This window comes from Saccopteryx bilineata, chromosome 2, assembly GCF_036850765.1.
Source record: "Saccopteryx bilineata isolate mSacBil1 chromosome 2, mSacBil1_pri_phased_curated, whole genome shotgun sequence".
NCBI lineage: Eukaryota > Metazoa > Chordata > Mammalia > Chiroptera > Emballonuridae > Saccopteryx > Saccopteryx bilineata.
Genome location: NC_089491.1, coordinates 27,953,079 through 27,972,397, shown reverse-complemented (window position 1 = coordinate 27,972,397; position 19,319 = coordinate 27,953,079). Strand labels below are relative to the sequence as shown.

The window sequence follows — 19,319 nt, the reverse complement described above, 5'->3', positions numbered from 1 at the left end:
GAAGTAAAAGTATCACTTTTTTGCAGATGATATGATCCTATACATCGAAAACCCCAAAGAATCCACAAAAAGACTACTAGAAACAATAAGCCAATACAGTAAGGTCGCAGGATACAAAATTAACATTCAGAAGTCAATAACCTTTCTATATGCCAACAATGAAACAACTGAGAAGGAACTCAAAAGAATAATCCCCTTCACGATTGCAACAAAAAAAATAAAATACTTAGGAATAAACATAACAAAGAATGTAAAGGACTTATATAATGAAAACTATAAACCATTGTTAAGGGAAATCGAAAAAGATATAATGAGATGGAAGAATATACCTTGTTCTTGGCTAGGAAGAATAAATATAATCAAGATGGCTATATTACCCAAAGCAATATACAAATTCAATGCAATTCCCATCAAACTTCCAATGACGTTTTTTAAAGAAATAGAGCAAAAAATCATCAGATTTATATGGAACTATGAAAAACCTCGAGTAACCAAAGCAATCCTAAAGAAAAAGAATGAAGCTGGGGGCATTACAATACCTGACTTCAAACTCTATTATAGGGCCACGACAATCAAAACAGCATGGTATTGGCAGAAAAATAGACACTCAGACCAATGGAACAGAATAGAAAGTCCAGAAATAAAACCACATATATATAGTCAAATAATTTTTGATAAAGGGGCCAACAACACACAATGGAGAAAAGAAAGCCTCTTCAATAAATGGTGCTGGGAAAACTGGAAAGCCACATGCAAAAGAATGAAACTGGACTACAGTCTCTCCCCCTGTACAAAAATTAACTCAAAATGGATCAAAGATCTAAACATAAGACCTGAAACAATTAAGTACATAGAAGAAGACATAGGTACTCAACTCATGGACCTGGGTTTTAAAGAGCATTTTATGAATTTGACTCCAATGGCAAGAGAAGTGAAGGCAAAAATTAATGAATGGGACTACATCAGACTAAGAAGTTTTTGCTCAGCAAGAGAAACTGATAACAAAATAAACAGAAAGCCAACTAAATGGGAAATGATATTTTCAAACAACAGCTCAGATAAGGGCCTAATATCCAAAATATACAAAGAACTCATAAAACTCAACAACAAACAAACAATCCAATAAAAAAATGGGAAGAGGATATGAACAGACACTTCTCCCAGGAAGAAATACAAATGGCCAACAGATATATGAAAAGATGCTCATCTTCTTTAGCTATTAGAGAAATGCAAATCAAAACAGCAATGAGATACCACCTCACACCTGTTCGATTAGCTATTATTAGCAAGACAGGTAATAGCAAATGTTGGAGAGGCTGTGGAGAAAAAGGAACCCTCATACACTGTTGGTGGGAATGTAAAGTAGTACAACCATTATGGAAGAAAGTATGGTGGTTCCTCAAAAACTGCAAATAGAACTACCTTATGACCCAGCAATCCCTCTACTGGGTATATACCCCCAAAACTCAGAAACATTGATACGTAAAGACACATGCAGCCCCATGTTTATTGCAGCATTGTTCACAGTGGCCAGGACATGGAAACAACCAAAAAGCCCGTCAATAGATGACTGGATAAAGAAGATGTGGCACATATACACTATGGAATACTACTCAGCCATAAGAAATGATGACATCGGAACATTTACAGCAAAATGGTGGGATCTTGATAACATGATACGAAGTGAAATAAGTAAATCAGAAAAAACCAGGAACTGCATTATTCCATACGTAGGTAGGACATAAAAGTGAAACTAAGAGACATTGATAAGAGTGTGGTGGTTACAGGGGGGAGAGGGGAATGGGGGACGGAAAGGGGGAGGGGGAGGGGCACAAAGAAAACAAGATAGAAGGTGACAGAGGACAATCTGACTTTGGGTGATGGGTATGCATCATAATTGAACGACAAGATACCCTGGACTTGTTATCTTTGAATATATGTATCCTGATTTATTGATGTCACCCCATTAAAAAAATAAAATTATTAAAAAAAAAAATCAATAAATAAAAAATTAAAAAAAAAACAAAAAAAAAACTTGAAGGCCAAAATATAAACATGTACCCTTTAGGTACTTGTTGATCAATTAGGAATGTTTTAGGCCACAAGTAATAGATTATCCAGCTGACGGTGTTTCATGTTTTTACAGAGCTAGAAGTCCAGCGCTCATTCCCATGTGGTGTGACATCTCAGCAATGTCAACCCTGACCCAGGCTCTCTCCATTCTTCCTCTTGCATCCTTATCTGTTGACTTTCCTTTCTTAGGTCTTTTGCCTCATGGTATAATTCATGTAATATAAGCTACTGTACTAGCTAACATTCTTTAAATTGTCACCCCAATTCTTTTTTTTAATTTATTGGGGTGACATTGGTTAATAGTTGCTTAATAAAAATTGATATCTCCTTTCTATAAAATCCAAAACAGGTTTCCTAAAAAGCAGGTGTTTTTTCTTCAAGGTTTTTCTTCTCCATCTGTTTCAGTCTATCTTCCAAGACTCACATACTGATCTGTGTCAGGCTGGGCGGGGGAGACTAAGGAGGACCATGCATGCGAGCTTTCAATGTGCTCACCCGAGAAGCGTCGTACCGCGCTCTGCTCCGTATTCTAGTGACTAGAGCCCCGCTTTTCCTAACTGCAGGGGAAGATGACAGTTAAGCTCTATGGTGAGCCTGGGAAGAAGAGCACAGGTTGGCTGATTAGCTGCTCATCTCCGCCACAGGTTACAAATGGACAATGCAGCTTTAAATACCACCTCTTACAAAACAAAATGTCAGAGTACGGTAGGAAGAAAGAGGGAGGGATCGTGCCAGGAACCTCACTTTTGAGTATGTCGCAATTTTCCTGGAAGTTTTCTAGATGACTCCCCCCTACATCTCTCTACCCCCAGCTGGCTGTGGTGAGTTTGGAAAAGTAAGCATCTGAATGGGGGGGGGGGGTGATTTACAAAGGGTATTTTGAATCATATCCTAGAATTTGGGAGGGATATATTTCCTGAATACATCAGCTCTGTCTAATGCCTGGATAAACTCTGGTTGTGGTCAGTCACGAAAAAGAGAGGAAGCCAAGGAGATTTTTTTTTTTTTTTAATTTTTCTGAAGCTGGAAACGGGGAGAGACAGTCAGACAGACTCCCGCATGCGCCCGACCGGGATCCACCCAGCACGCCCACCAGGGGGCGACGCTCTGCCCACCAGGGGGCGATGCTCTGCCCCTTCGGGGCGTCGCTCTGTTGTGACCAGAGCCACTCTAGTGCCTGGGTAGAGGCCAAGGAGCCATCCCCAGTACCTGGGCCATCTTTGCTCCAATGGAGCCTCGCTACGGGAGGGGAAGAGAGAGACAGAGAGGAAGGAGAGGGGGAGGGGTGGAGAAGCAGATGGGCGCTTCTCCTGTGTGCCCTGGCCGGGAATTGAACCCGGGACTTCTGCACGCCAGGCCGACGCTCTACCACTGAGCCAACCGGCCAGGGCAAGCCAAGGAGATTTTTAAACAGAGGAGTGACATGACCTGATTTGTGGTTGAAGGTGGTCTTTCAGGAGAGTAGATTGAGCATGCCCTCTGATTTCCAGGCATGGCCCCCAATGTATCTTACCGAGTGTTAAAGTCTAATGAGGTCAGAACATTTTACAGAGCACTCAACAAAGTGCGAGTCTCAAAACTTTTACCTTGTGAAGAAAGATCCAAATCTTTGATTCCAGAAATAAAATTTCTTTTTGAATAATTAAAGCCTGTGTCATTGTGATTGATAGGCCAGGAAAAAAAAATTTTTTTTTAAACATTTTTCATGGAAAAAAATGTTTCTTTCCTTTTGAAACCTTGGATATTTTTATTTCTTACACAGACTGGGGTCTTCCATGATGAATACCCTTTACTACCCACAAATGAGTGGGACCATATTTAGACCATAATAGGACTTTGACGGGCTCACAAGAATGGTTTTGAACTACTGCATGTGTGAGCTTATGTAAAAAGACATTACCCATGGTGTTGACCGACAGTGTGGGTTTCTGAAGGGTAGAGATTAGTAAGACAGAAAGAAGGTAATTCAAATCAAAGAAAATATGAGATATAAATAAGTGCTGAACATAGAAAAATAATTAGGACCCTGGCTGGATAGCTCAATTGGTAGAGTATCGTCCCAAAGCACAGAGGTTGCTGATTTGATCCCCAGTCAGGGCACATATAGGAACAAGTTGATGTTCCTGTTTCTCTCTCTCTTTCCCTTTCTCTCTCTCTAAAATCAATAAAATAATCGTTTAAAAGATTTTTAAAAAGAAAGATTATTAGGCATATAATTACTCATGAATGTATGATCTTAGAGGTGGTGTTTGAATGCTGAGAGGCTCCTCTGGTGTCCCGAGGATCATATAGTGCCCAATAAATATCAACGTTCTCCTCTACAGCCTGACATCCCCCTTCGCGGATAGCTTTTGACCATGAGACTAATTCTGCCTGCCCAATGAAATCTGAGCAGAACTGATGTTGGTCTTTTTTGGGTTGAGGCCATTAAGAATCAATATACCTCCACTATCTCTCTTTTCCCCTCCTGTGCTGACCCCTGGATGCCAGGTGTTTCAAATGACATAGCTACAGGATGGAGGGGGGCCATGACCCAACTTTACACAAGCAAGAAATAATCCTATCCTGATAAAGCAGGTAAAAAAGACTTTGAAAAAATGATAGTTACTATTATTGATGCTGTTACAATGATTTAAAAACAAACAAATAGGTAACAGGTAATGTTTTTACTGATACCTCAGGTCATAGGGGTTAATTCTCATCTGGTTCAGGTAGGTCCCTCTGGTCAGAGAGTACACCTTGCCTTTCAAGCCCTACTTCTGCAAAGGTGTCGAAGGTAGAATAGAGGCCACATTCTATTCTGGGAGCTTACAGATACCTTGGACAATGGACACTTGGACACTGGAGTGTCTGAACTTGGAAAGAAGTCAGTGTTGAGTTTTGCTGGGCTCTCAAGTTCACAGGTTCTTCTGCCTGATGTTTAACTGCCTCCCATCTTTCCTCTCCGATTTCAGTCTCTCCTCTGCCCTTTTATTCCTCTTCCTCCATTTCTCAGGTGAATGTAGTCTTTAGAGGTAGAAATGCCTGTATGCAAATATTTGTCTTATGTTTAGATCAGGGGTTTCTTCGCACCTTTACTTGCACTTTGGTGAGGGCAGAGGATAGGAAAATGGCCCTCAGCCAAGGAGGGGGGGATGGAAGAGCAGAGAAATATACTAAAACACATAGATGATGAATTTGACTTATAAGGTGTTATGGTATTATCTTTGTTGATGTGATTATTAATAATGAATAGATGGAATATGGGCTGCTGAGAGACAGAGACATATATCAAGAAGAGAATTCACAGGAATACTTTTGGGGAAACTTTTTATATTATTTGCAGTCATCCTGATTTGTCAAAGTACTTCTTGCTTACTACTAGAACAATTAGCTATAGCTGGGTGCCCATAGGTGCCAATACAAACGAAGAAGCAGACCAACCAATAGTTTCTAGAAAAGGTTTCTAAAGTTACCTTGACTTGATCACCTCTTAATCTCATTTGTAGTAGGCACCTTCTGACATGGTTCCAATGATCCTTATAATCTTAATACTCCTGCCATTATGTAATCCTCTCTTCTTGAATATGAACTGATTTTAGTGACTTACTTCTAATCAACAGAGTATCACAAAAAAAAAAAAAAAAAAAAAAAAGACAGTGTCACTTTTCAATATGAGGTTATGAAAGCTTGTGACGTCCATTTTGGTACCAGTCTCCCCCTGGCCCTCTCATTCACCCACCCTGATGAAGTCAGCTGCTACAGGAGAGACCTGACATGGTGCTGGAGACACACATATGGGGAAGACTAATTCTTTTCTTGTAAGGAGTTCATAATCTATAGCAATAATACAATGAGTGTTTTAATAGCGGCACATACAAAAGGCTGTGGAGCAATTGACATTATCAATAAATAATGTCCATAAATTATAGCAAGTGATGCCAATCTTCTGAAGATAATGTGCAGAGTAGTCTATGTGTATAGCCTACTGATGAAGCATCATGGAATTGTTGACAGAGAGGCTGAGACTGGATAGCATTTCGGCTCTTATCCAAGGAAGTGACCACCTGAATGGAACCAACATGGATTACCTTGGAAAATGCCTGTGACTCAGAAGATGACACAGAACACAATAAGCATAGAAAGAGATCTGAGCAAGACCCAGATGGAAACACCAGCCGCAGCTACTCCTGCCTGAGGGAGTCCCCCATGGTTATCAAGGATGGTTTGGAACTTAACAACATTCCTTCTGTGGGAATCCCTGCATCTTATTTTCTGTTATCCATGTATTTTCCAGCTAAATTATCTTCCAGCAATATTCATAAAGCTCTATTACCTCCTTTCAAAAACTTTTTGCTAAAGCAAAACAAACACACAGAAAAAATAGGCAAAGCATAAATGCACAGCTTGATGATATTTTCACAAACTGAAACACCCAAAAGGCCAACACTGAGACAAAAATAGAATGTTGTCAGTACTCCAGAAGCTGTCTTCATGCTCCCTTCAAGTCCTTTTTAAACTTTTTAAGAACTTTCTATTTTGAAATAGTTTCCAATTTATTAAGAAAGTTGCACAAAACAGCACAGAGAGTTCCTGTGCTATTAGTTTACCGTTCACTGTTCTTCCTCGTGCTCACCTCTGACTTAATCAGAATACAGTTATCAGAGACATAGAACCAACTTGAACTAGCTCCTAATGCTCACAACTTGGATGAGTTTGGCAATGACAGCAACAGTAATAATAACTAAATAAAGCAATGGATTTATTCCATAGGATAAAATAAATATCCATGAGATATATATGTATAAATAACTGAATAACCAAATAGGAGAGAATGGACAGCTCTTTTTAAAAATGGAATACCAAAGAATAAATGTAATAAAAATAATGGAAATAGAAAAATCACCATTAGGGACACACTGCATTGATAATTATGGAAGAAGAGAATCACTGATACATGGTTTAAGAAGCAATAGGCATAAGTGTGATGAGAAACAGGATGTCTGAATAGTCTCAAAGTATTTCCTGAGAAAATATTTATTAGTTGCTCAGGGAAAAAAATAATAGTTTTCCAAAAGGAAGGACTTGGCAGACATCACCTAAATGTAGTAATAGCCTAGTAACATCTCCAGAAATAAGACATATTGAAGTCATGTTCCTCCTGATATCATCCACTGAGAAGCACAAGAATTACTAATGCAATATTCTTGCCCAAAATATCATCAATTTAGCCATCAAAAACAGGGAACCAGCCCTGGCCAGGTGGCTTTGTGAATAGAGCATCATTCCGGTGTGCTGACGTCGCGGGTCCGATCCCGGGTCGGGGCATGTATGAGGAGCAATCAATGAGTGCACAACTCAGTGGAACACCTAAGCGGAACAATGAGTTGATGCTTTTCTCTCTCTTTCTCTCTCTCCCTTTCTTCCCCCACTCAAATCAATGGAAAATATATATTTTTTTAAATGGAAAGGCTTCTCCAAAATGACGGGCCAGTCCTATTGTTGGAGGTTCTAATTACATAAATCTGTTGTGATTTAAAAAAGAAAGTGCCAACATTATGAAAGATGATGGCTGAGGAACTGTTCCAGATTGAGGAGTCTACAGAGACGAGATAACTTAATGTAATGTGGGATCCTAACTTGGATCCTGGACCAATAGTGAAAAAATTGGTCAAGTTCAAGTAAAGTCTGTACATTGGTTAATAGTATATTAATGTCAATTTTCCTTTTATGTTTTGAAAAATGAAAGAATAACAACTGCCAACACATCTCTGCTATTTCATTTGTGCCGTGCGCAATTTCCGTTTTCCGGATGAGGAGACCGAGGCCCAGTGGGTTAACTGTGTAAAGCCCGAGTTATGCAGCTGCAGTGAGCAGACAGCTGGGATCAAACCCAAGTGGCCTATTCTGAGAGTCCATGTTTAACCTCCCTGCCTTCTGCCTCTAGCAAAGTTGCTTCGGGGATTGTCCAGGGCTCACTTCCAGGCCCTGGACTCTTGAGCGAGCAGACCCAAGCAAGCAGCACGTCCCCACCATCTTCAGAGTGGGTTCAGAGCCAAGGCTTCCTTCCTGGCTGGGGTGCCCCTTACAAAGGCACTTCTCTCCCCGAACTCCTAAAATAGAAGCTCAGGCTCTGTCTTCACACAGAAAATATCGACATCTCTATTTATTCCTTTTCCAAAAGCTGAGGAGACCCAGCTCATGCTAATTGCAGTTTACCAAACAAACTGATTCTTAACCCTGTGAATATTGTTGCCATTGAAAGCGCCTGCAACTTGTGAAAACGAACAAATGGCACACTGCTCTGCTCTTTTTGCTTCCCACACATGATTATATTTGTTCCCTATTAGCTCAGCAGTGGCGCCATGGGTGTCGCAGAGATGCAACCAAGGGTCCCAGCAGCCCAACCTGAGCCCAGCGTGGACTCTGGCTGCTCGATGCTCAAAATCAGGCTTGGGAGAATCTGGCCAGACACTGCTGGAAACATGGTCCCTTGATGATTCTTAGGTCAGTGACAGGATTTAACTATTCATTTCTAAAACCCTGTCATTTTTGTGTGTTTGTTCGTGTGTTTTAAATTTAATTTTATCGGGGTGACAGTGGTTAACATAATTATACAGATTTCAGGTGCTCGATTCTACAATACATCTCTGTAGACCATCTTGTATGTCCACCCCCTCAAGTCAAATCTTTGTCCATCACCATTTATCCCTCCCTCTTCCCTCCCCCCCCCCCCCCCCCCCCCCCGGCAACCACCACACTGTTCTCTGGGTCCAGGAGTTTTTTCTTTTTGTCCTTTTTTTTTTCTCTATCCCTCCAAAAACCTGTCATAATTAAAAAGAACAGGAAGAATAGTGAAGACACATATATCCATCACCTAGATCCAACCATTCTCAACTTTTTGCCAAATATACTTGACACATACATGCCCCTGTCGTAGGCACGCACACACACACACACACACACACACACACACACACACACACACGTTTATCTGCTCAGCTATTTTAAAGGAGCCTATAGATTCTGGATACCAGAGGTTTAAATGAAGCAGCATGTTGCAGGATCTATAATCTAGAACTGACCTTAGGAAGACCCTACCTTTTTGGGGTCAGGGTTGGGAAGATATTCAGGAGTGAACAGCACTGAGTAGTCACCTGGGTATAATAATAACTGTGGAAAGTGGCCTTGTCGTAGAAGGTAAAGTAACCGGTCCATTCTCTGGCTCCAGCCTCCCTTTCCCTTCTTTTCCGTCCTCCACCCTATGCTTTACTTAAAGTGGTTACTTCCCTATCAGAGCACTTGACCTCTATTTCCCTACCCCTGTCTTTGTTTAGGATTTCTCCTTAATTTGGTCTTCCTCTTTTCCCTCTCTCTTATCTACCACCTTCCTCCTATCTTCGCTTATTGAAATCTTACTCGTTTCCCAGGACCTGATCCAATGGCCAGAATGCACCTCCCCTTTCTTAAATGTATCTTTCCCCTCCCTTCCAACATGGACGTGTTATTCTTCACTTTGAGCTCCCATTAATTCCCTGTAGTGCCTCTGGGTTCCTTACCTCTTTTCATTTTGTCTTGTTTACTTAGCTGGGGGTCTAACATATCTTCTCTAGATGAGAAGCTTTCTGAGAGGAGCTGCCACACCTATTGATCTATACATTTCTCAGAGGGCCTTGTAGCTAACAGTGCTTGTGTGTGAATGCCCAATGGCCCCATAATGATGGACTCGCTCGTTAATGTTCAGAAATTGGTATAGTCACTGGGGGCCAGCCTTTTCAATGTATCGGTTTCTGGTCTGAATGGCTGGAGAAAGCCAGAGAGTGTCAAGACCCACTTCAGGGTTGTGGTCTTTTGGGACAGCTTCAGTGGGTACCACGGTCCCCTACCACAGCGGAGGTCCTTGGGATGCTGCTATCTGGCCCATTGGAGCAAGGGTGAAAATAGCAATGGTACCTCAAGGGCCTGCAGGGCTGGCAGACGACAAGGATCTTGGGTCCTTTTTCACAGTGGATTCTCAGTGCATTTAGAAATTTTAAAAAGAAGAGCAAAGAGACCAGCTCACAAAATATGTTTTTCTTTATTCAGATAAGATATATTTACATGTTTTATGAGGTTAATGTCCCCTGCTTCTGATTACAAAAATCTGATTGGCATATTAATCAGGTTATAAAAGTGAGAGAAGGAAGAACTTCAAAAGAGGGAGCAGCTGCTCCTTTGCTGCCAAATCCATTCAGGATATAAAATTTTTGCTGAGATATTTATTGTAAAATACTTCCCCCCCTCCTCTTGCTTTTATTTTTAGCTGGCATCACCCCAGCATCTGTTCTGCCCTGTGTGAGAAATGTGTTGGAATAGGGGTGAAAGGAATGTACTTACAGAAATCGGGAAGGCTGCTGCCGAGTGTGAGAGGAGAGGCAACACATCTTGCTCCAAAAGAGACTGAGAATCTTGCTTCCCTCCACTTGACAATCATATGTTCAGATCCCAGATCTTTGAGAGATACCTGGGAAAGACTTAACTTTTGTCAGCAACATCCCTACCAAATGCTTGTGCAACTTTTGCTTGATTACTTTCAGCGATGAGGAGCTCATTACCTCTCATACAGATTTCAAGAGGAAAAAAAGAGAATGGTTTCCTGGATCTTGCTGCAAGGAAAAGCCAGCATTAGGAGCTGAGTTACAGAGAGCAGCAATCTATAGACTGGCTGGTTCCATGGCATTCATCTATTAGAAAGTTCTTTCCTGTTTATAGTTACAGCTTCCACTCATTATTCCACCTTTGGCTCACTAAGGCCATGTGTACCACATTGATTGCCTCTTCAGATATATATTCTTTTCTTTCTTTTTTTTTCCTTCTCTTTTATGTGAGAAGCAGGGAGGCAGAGAGACAAACTCTTGCATGAGCTCCGACCGGGATCCACCCAGCAAGCCTCCTACCAGGGATGTTCTGCTTAACTGTGGCCATTGCTTCATTGCTCTGCAAACGAGCTATTTTAGTGTCTGAGGCTAGGCCATGAAGCCATCCTCAGTGCCCGGGGCAACTTGCTCCAGCTGAGCCATGGCTGTGGAAGGGAAAAAGTGAGAGAGAAAGCAAGAGAGAGGAAGGGAGAAGGTGAGAGGGGGGAGAAGCAGATAGTCACTTCTCCTGTGTGCCCTGACCAGGAATAGAACCTAGGACATCCACATGCTGGGCTGACGCTTTACCACTGAGCCAACCAGCCAGGGCCTTTTCAGATATTTAAAGACAGGATTTCTCTGCTGACTGTTCTCTTCTCCAAGTTAAATTTCTCCACTTGTTTCATCATTTCTCACCGCTGCATTTATTTTATTTTATTTTTGTTACTGTTCCAGCTACTCTTTCTCTGATTACCTGAGTCTACTCAAGATGCTCTCCCTGAAGAGATTCTTTGAAGGTATCAAGAAAGAAAGAGGTGCTACCACGTTTTCTCCTTGCCATTCCACTTGATGTGATTCAAGTCAGCATTATTGCATTGAGAGTTTGGACTCGGTTTGCAGAGCATCCAAACTTGTTATTAAACTGAATTGATCTGTTTTATAGATAAACATTATACATGAGAGGGGCTGAAATTTCAGGGCTTCAGGTAAAGCACTAATTTATTCAGATGTATGCTCTGAGTCTTACAGAAAATAATTTATGATGGACAACAAGATTAAGCCATATAAAACAGGATGGTCCCTAAAAATATCAGAAATACTTTGAAAAAAAAATGAAGAGGTACTTATATTAGGATTCTGGTAGAAATGATAAGAATTAAACTCTAAACACTGTCCAACTATCATTAGAATAAAGACAAAAATAAAAATGCTAAATCTTTTGTATTTTTCTGGTTGAAAAAAAAGTATCCACTTTGTGGAAAAATTTTGTTCTGTGAAGAATTTACCACATAATAATATACTTATTTATACCCCACTTCTATCCCTGCTGTCTTGCTCACTGTCCTCTTGTTGAATATAGTGTTGACATTTGTAGACACTCGAAATGATTTTGAGTGAATTTCACAAAAGATTTGAGGCAGCTGATTATAAGGTCACTTGCAATACAACATTATAAAATAGAACTAAGGTTCAGAATAAGGACAGAAAATAAAAAAGTAAAATGTGATGTTTGTTGACAGAAGGAACACATGTTAAGTTACTATAAGAATCAAAGGATTTTGACTGTAGGTGAACTTCATGTTTGACACCAAGCTTGTGGTGACCAGAGTAAAAAAGAAGACATAATCAACATCATGGATCTTATGACCAAAATGGAAAATATCATACTCATTCACAAGAAAGAAAAGTTTTCCTAACACTACTCTGGAGCAGTAACTCAGAGGTGCAGAACCCCCCACGAAGGGCATGGAGGATGTGGTCAGCAGTGCTTCCAGAAACATCATGGTTGAACATTCCTAATGGCTGAAGCATCTGGGATAATAGCACAGAGACCACAGTGAGCTGAGTCAGTGAAGGTGGAGTGCAGCCCCTGCCTCCTCATAGAGAAATGCTCAGGAATGTAGATGATGTTCTCTTGAGCTTTGCTTGTGTAAGGTGCTTCCACTTGGTCACTAACGATTCAAAAGGAAGTCAAGTGTGGCCCCTAGAAGAAGAAGTGAAGTGATCAGGCATCAGTATCAGGCCACTCACTCTGCTGGGGATTTTCACCCCAAATCCTGTAATGCAGGTAAGCTTCTTTTCATGGAGCTTAAGAACCTATCAACTTGAGTTCACTATAAATGATGTCCCCAGTGAACTGATTGAATCCACCTGATTGATGTCATCTTAGTTTGAGATCCCCTGAAAGCTGACTCAGACACGCCTGTGAGTGCAAGTAGTTTCTTTGGGATCTGATCCCAGGCAACGCAAATGAGGCAATGAGAAATATGAGGTAAGGAAATGGGAACAGCAAGGAGATGTTTGGTAATGTTTGTTTGGCCTCCATCTGGACACTAGCTGCTCAGTTTTTACCTCTTTGGGAAGATGACGCTGATTCTTCCATAACTAGTTGCATTTTTACCTCTGTTTGCTCCCATTACATTTTGTGCTTGGCCCTCCTGTTGCACTAATTCAGGTCATGTGATGCCTTGGCATTTGTAATACATTTGTCTTTTCTCCTGGATGGTGAGTTCCTTAAGAAAAGGAGCAACACTATTTTAATGTCTTTGGTCCAGCACATAATACACTTTCAAAAATATTTGTTGATTGTATTACTGTCATCAAGGGGAGCAATCACACCTTTGAGAATCCATTGCACAGTTCTCTTCCATGTGGCTAGACCTGTCCTGAAAAAAAAAATCAAATTCTTCGGTAAAGGGTCAGCAGGAATGTCCCTCTTCTTTTGTAAATAATACCACCAGAGGTGATTTTAGATTTTTGTTGCTATAGAAACCTCAGAAAGTACATTAACTTCAATGCAAAGGCATCTTATTCCTTAAAAATTTCATGTTTGAATGATTTAAATGCCGGTCCCAGCTGGGTGATTAAATGCTCTTCATGTGAGGGAAGGAATATAATGTAGTGGTTAAATGTGTAGGTTTTAGATTCAGGCTGCCTGGGTTCAACTGCTGGCTCTATCCCAGGAGACCTATGTGACCTTGAACAAGTCAGATGGAGAAATTGAGGCTTAGAGATATTAAATATCCTTTCCAGGGATTCACAGCACCACCACTTATAACTTTTCATGGTAGTTGACATTAGCCTCAAATTTATCCAAAGGTACACTTTTAGTGATGGAGTCAGAATTAGAATAAAGTAAAAAAAAATAATAACCTCTTCTCTCTTCTGTTCTGTTCTTTCTCTTCTCTTCTTTCTTTCTCTCCTCCCTCCCCTCCCCTCCCCTCCCCTCCCCTCCCCTCCCCTCCCCTCCCCTCCCCTCCCCTCCCCTCCCCTCCCCTCCCCTCCCCTCCCCTCCCCTCCCCTCCCCTCCCCTCCCCTCCCCTCCCCTCCCCTCTCCTCTCCTCCTCAACCCTCCTCTCATCTCATTTTCCCTTCCCTCATTTCTTTCCCTGCCTTCCCTCCTCTCCTTTCTTATCCTTTCTTTTCATTTTCTCCTTCCTTCTCTTCTCTCCCTTTTTTACTCCTTTTCTTTTCTTATTCTTTTCTGGAAGAGACGTTTACTTTAACTTTTCCCTTTCTGGAAAGGGGTTGAATTACATTTGTATATGAACGAAGAAAGAGGACATTTCTAGTAGCAGGCAGTAGTCTGTGGCACCACTGTCCTTCACAAACATTATAATCCCTCTTGAGTGGAAACATTTGTTTTATTTTAATAGCCACAATCACTGGGTACCAACTCCATGCCAAGTTCTTTAGCTATATGATGTCTTACACCCAAAATAATTCTGTAAGGCAGATTCCATTGTCCTAGTTTGGTGTTCTTAGCTGCAGTCCCAAAGAGGAGGTTCGAATGCAAGTGGTTTAACCTGGTGATTAATGGGTCCACTATTTATCAGAGCTCCCCCTTCATAGAGGATAGTAGAATGTTAAAAATAATAAACCTTTCTTCTTTTTTTTATTTCTTCTTTAGAAAACATAAAATTTCAGAAATGACCTGTGACAGAGCTTAGTACATCTCGCGTCCTATAGAAAGAAAGAACTGTTCTGAAGAAAATGATATAAATTGTAATACAAAATAATATCCCTCCGACGTCTCTTGCCACACTCATGCTGTAGACGTCTGAACCTAGTTTTCCAATTGCATCAATTTGTTTCTGTTTCAGTTTCAATGGAGAAACAGAAGCCGCTTGGCATATTCTCAATACAGATTTCACAGTTTTTAATTCTTATGAATGAAATGGCTTAAGTTCAATCTATATCGTAAAGATTTCTTCTTGTATTTCTATTTCTCCAGTGAATTCTGTTTTTATTTTCTATTGCACAAATCTATGAAAATGCTGGAGGCAGAATATTCTTTCAAGAAAAGTTGCTTTGTAGAATTCCTATTACAAAATGCCTCCTTCTCCGCAGAGTTGTAATGGGAGGGTCTTTATAGCTCTCTCTGGCTTTTGGTGGATGAAACAATTTCTGGGCCGAGTGTTGGCTAAAATAATTTTTTTCTTATATTTCTTAAAAAAAAATCATTTACTCTATGATTGCTTCAAGGGCCCCACTATCAAGTGTGTTTTCTCTGGCTACTGTCCCCACACCCTGTCCCTGCATATAGCAGCTGCTCTTAAGCACTATGCACCTGCTTTGTAGTCTGGTTTTGTGCTTAACAGATTCATAGCCCCTTATATGTAGACTGCATAAGTCAGGAAAGGAAATCACTTTTCATTCTATATGTTTACTGGGGTTGTGTCTTTATTCTTTGACCCAAACTCTGGCTTGGGAGCTTATTAACTCTGGGTAAAACACAACTTCCATTTTGGACATGTTACAGTGTAAGTCTTATAAATAGAATTGGAGAGATCTCTGGACATCAAAGAGCTCTTCTGTGCCAACATTTTGAAGAATGTAAAAGAACTTGGAACATCTGGATTAAATTCCTCTTAAAATATATACATTTCTCTTTATAAACTGCTCTTTATAAACATTTTGGATTTCCTCAGCTTTTCTATCCCCCACCCCCACCCCCTTCTGACCAATACCCTATCTCACTTTGGGGACTCTATTTGAGTGGCCAAAGACAGTAGCTTGATGAACCTGTAATTATCCATCCTGAAGAGCAGGGGTCCCCAAACTTTTTACACAGGGGGTCAGTTCACTTTCCCTCAGACTGTTGGAGGACCGGACTATAAAAAAAACTATGAAAAAATCCCTATGTACACTGCACATATCTTATTTTAAAGTAAAAAAACAAAACGGGAACAAATACAATATTTAAAATAAAGAACAAGTAAATTTAAATCAACAAACTGACCAGTATTTCAATGGGAACTATGCTCCTTTCACTGACCACCGATGAAAGAGGTGCCCCTTCTGGAAGTGCAGCAGGGGCCGGATAAATGGCCTCAGGGGGCCGTAGTTTGAGGAACCCCGGCTGAAAAAGTTTCAGAGTCCTATTTTTTATTTTCAATCACGTTCAGTCTTTCTGATGGGTGGCTCTGATAGTTCAACTATAAGCTTTAGAGAAGATAGACCTTTTGGGCAATGTTGCACCTTGTATGCATATAGTTTTATTTTTCTGAGGCCCTGGTAAGAAGGATAGACTAAGTTGATGTGGTTGACTACCAATTCCTTTATGAAAATTCTTATTGAGCTCCTGAATATTAGAGCAGTCTGATTTTCTCGCTGCATCTCTGGCCGCTCCTTCTCAGACACTCCTGGATGGCAACTGCAGGGGAGTTGGGTCTTGTTGCCTGCTGCATCTCCGGGACTGAGCAGCCGCTGGCGTGGAGTCGGCGTTCAGCAGACACTGAGAGCATGACTGAGTCTTCAGACTGCACTTGGGCTTCAAGGCTCTGTCCTTAAGCTTTATCTCTACCCCGACTTCCCTAGAAATGCAGTCACTCTTACGCTCTCAACTGGTACCCATGGAGTCATCCGTCGTCCTGATTCCTACCGCACAGCTGCAATTATTTTCAGACACAGCAATCACTTTAGGAAAAACAGTCTAAATGCAATTCACAATCTTTATCCCACCCTCGGAACAAATCTTTTCTCCCAATTTTGCTTTTCTCTTCCATTATCTAGATGTATCCACCATCCTTTACATTTCTCCATTGATTCCATTTCAACTACCAGTTCTCTAGTTTTTTTTGTTTTTTTTTTTCAGACAACACAGTATTTTCTCGGAGCTGGTCTTCCTGCCTTTCTTATCTGTCTTAACACTGCTGGTAGATTTATAGTCTACAACCTTGCTGTGCATATATCATCGTTTTGTGAGCTCAGAAATGTTCACTGTAACAGTACCCTCCAGAATAAGAAGATAATTTGAAGCTAAATTCTCAAGGCCCTTTCCCACTCTGCCCTCAGTCTGTCTCCCCAACCTTATCAACAACTGCAATGTTGTGCTAAGGTGATTTATGATGAGGGAACATATAGCATGACTCGGGGATGAGAGGGCACATGTGACTGGGATCTGGAGCAGCTATCAGAGAAATAAAAACCGTATTTCATACGAAGCAAGGAGTTGGAGGCTAAGAGGCAGTGCGGGAACTCCTCAAATGTTCCTTCTTATGTTTTGTTGCTTCTCATATGTGTCTAGGTGTGAGTTCCTAAAGACTTGAAACTGTATGTCATCAAGGTAAAAATTGTTCCTAATCAATAGTATAATATAACAGGTTCTGCAAACAGTCAGGTGGGGGTACAAATTATCTTGCCATTTTCCAAGTTATGACTTTAGGCAAGTTATTTAACTTCTCCGATACTCAGTAGTTTTTTTTGTTGTTGTTTGTTTGTTTCTGGGTGTTTTTTTTTACATTCATACAGTGGAGGTAAAATATCTAATATACATAATTTTTGCAACATTAAGGTGAGATTCTATCCATATATGATACTTTATCAGATATAGTCTTGAACCATCATAGGTGGTGGATATTTTTATCCTTAATGTTCTTCTCTTTCTTCCTTAGCCCCTTTAGATTTTTTTTTTTGATTCAGAAAATCTGGCTAATTTAATTAACATCTTGGTATATCTAGTATGCATTATAAAGATTAGTATTTACCGATTTGTTGTTGTTGTGACTGGTGAGAACCATGTTACTGATATTTGTTCAAATGGTTATCTTGGCCTTGGCATGGTACTGTCACGTTGCTGTGCGGTGACCAGGCCTGCGGGCGCCTCAAGTGGATCTGGCCTCACTCCTGCTCAGCGCCATCACCTTCCATCTGGTCTGCCTCGGTGGGCGGCGGTCCTGCGACCACATCCACACGTCCTCGCTGTGATGGCGATGCTTCCTCCAGAGCGGCAGCCATGAGTCCACTGTGGGTGGCAGCGACAGCCTCATGGGCTACCCGGTGGGGTGGGGGCTGGGAGCAGCGGCTGCCTCGCTCTTCTGCAGCTTGATCATCCTGGTGATGTTTCATCCTCTCCTTCTTTGCCCCTCAAAGACCCCAAATGGTTATCTTTCTGGGAGTGATCTGAGGCCTCCTGGTTCTGGCTGCTGTGTTCCCAGTCACCTCCCTGGAAATTTATTTACCCCAGCTCAACACCGTTGTCAATTACATCTCCAACTGGGCCTCGGGCTTTGGGTGGGCGGTCACAATTATCCCTATCCACAGTTGCTTCCTCTTCTGTTGCCTTCCCAACTGCAACGACGACCTCCTGGGCAATGCCAAGCCCTGGGACTTCTGCACATGCCTGAGAGGGAATGGCTCCCTGCAGCCGGGAGGGATTCCAGAGGAAGAAACTATTTCCCCCAAAATACTTTGAACCTATTTTGTCGGACAGTGTTCCTACTATTAGACTAGTCAAAGTGCTAAAAATAATTTGGGAGAAAATATTTCTTAAATGGTGTTTTAGTTTCACGTTCATCTGTTATGTATGTTTTACAGAGTTAACCAAAACTTACTTCTTTTAACTAATTACCTATAATATGCCAATATTTTCTTAACATCTGTCCATAACAATTTACACTGCATTTGTAAAAGAATTACAAATATGGAACTTACCATTTAAGGTAAAAATGAAAAGGCTTGAAAGGTTTAAGTAATCTGATCAAGTTTTTCGCAGATTCAATGGACTGGGTCTATTAACGGAAAAGGAGAGAGGTCCAAATATTTCCCTCTCTCCTTTTCCAGGGACAAAACATTCTAAAAGAAATGTAAACAGTAAGTATTTTAAGAAAGCAGTTGCCTTCAGCAACTTGAAGAAGCAAAATAGTTTCTGCAAAGCCTATCATTTGTGAGAATATTTAATTAATATCCTGAGTCATTGATTTTTTGCTAAGCTTCTTGTTAATTTGGTATGTCATTTAGGAAGGTACCCTTTCATGGCCAAAACCGGTTGCCGTTAGTAAGACCTTTCTTATGCAGGGAAATAAATGCCAACATGACATTTTCTCTTTCAAGGTAGTTTGTAGGGTTGCGGTGTGGGAAAATGAGAGATTAATCTGTACTGTTTTGTGTCTATATGTTCAGGACCTGAGTAGATTGAGTCGAAAGATGGACTGGGACTAATTTATCGAGAGTGATAGATGTGATTAGGTTGTGCAGTAAAGCTTTAGGAAGGCTATTCCTATCACAAAAGTAACATTAAAACAACCTGAGCTGGAAGAAATGGCTTGAATTTTTCATCTCAGTTGACCAAGCTCTAATCCTATAGACAGTTTCTGATAGATTGCAACTCAAGGAAAAACTTAAATGTAGTTAAAAACTTGGTCTTCCTTG

The 19,319-nt window shown here is 40.9% G+C and overlaps 1 pseudogene; it reads left to right on the top strand.

Moving 5' to 3' along the window:
* The window catches only part of LOC136322187 (p53 apoptosis effector related to PMP-22 pseudogene), a 44,480-nt pseudogene extending 26,117 nt beyond the window's left edge, over window positions 1–18,363 (top strand).
* The last annotated feature ends 956 nt before the right edge of the window (window positions 18,364–19,319 follow it).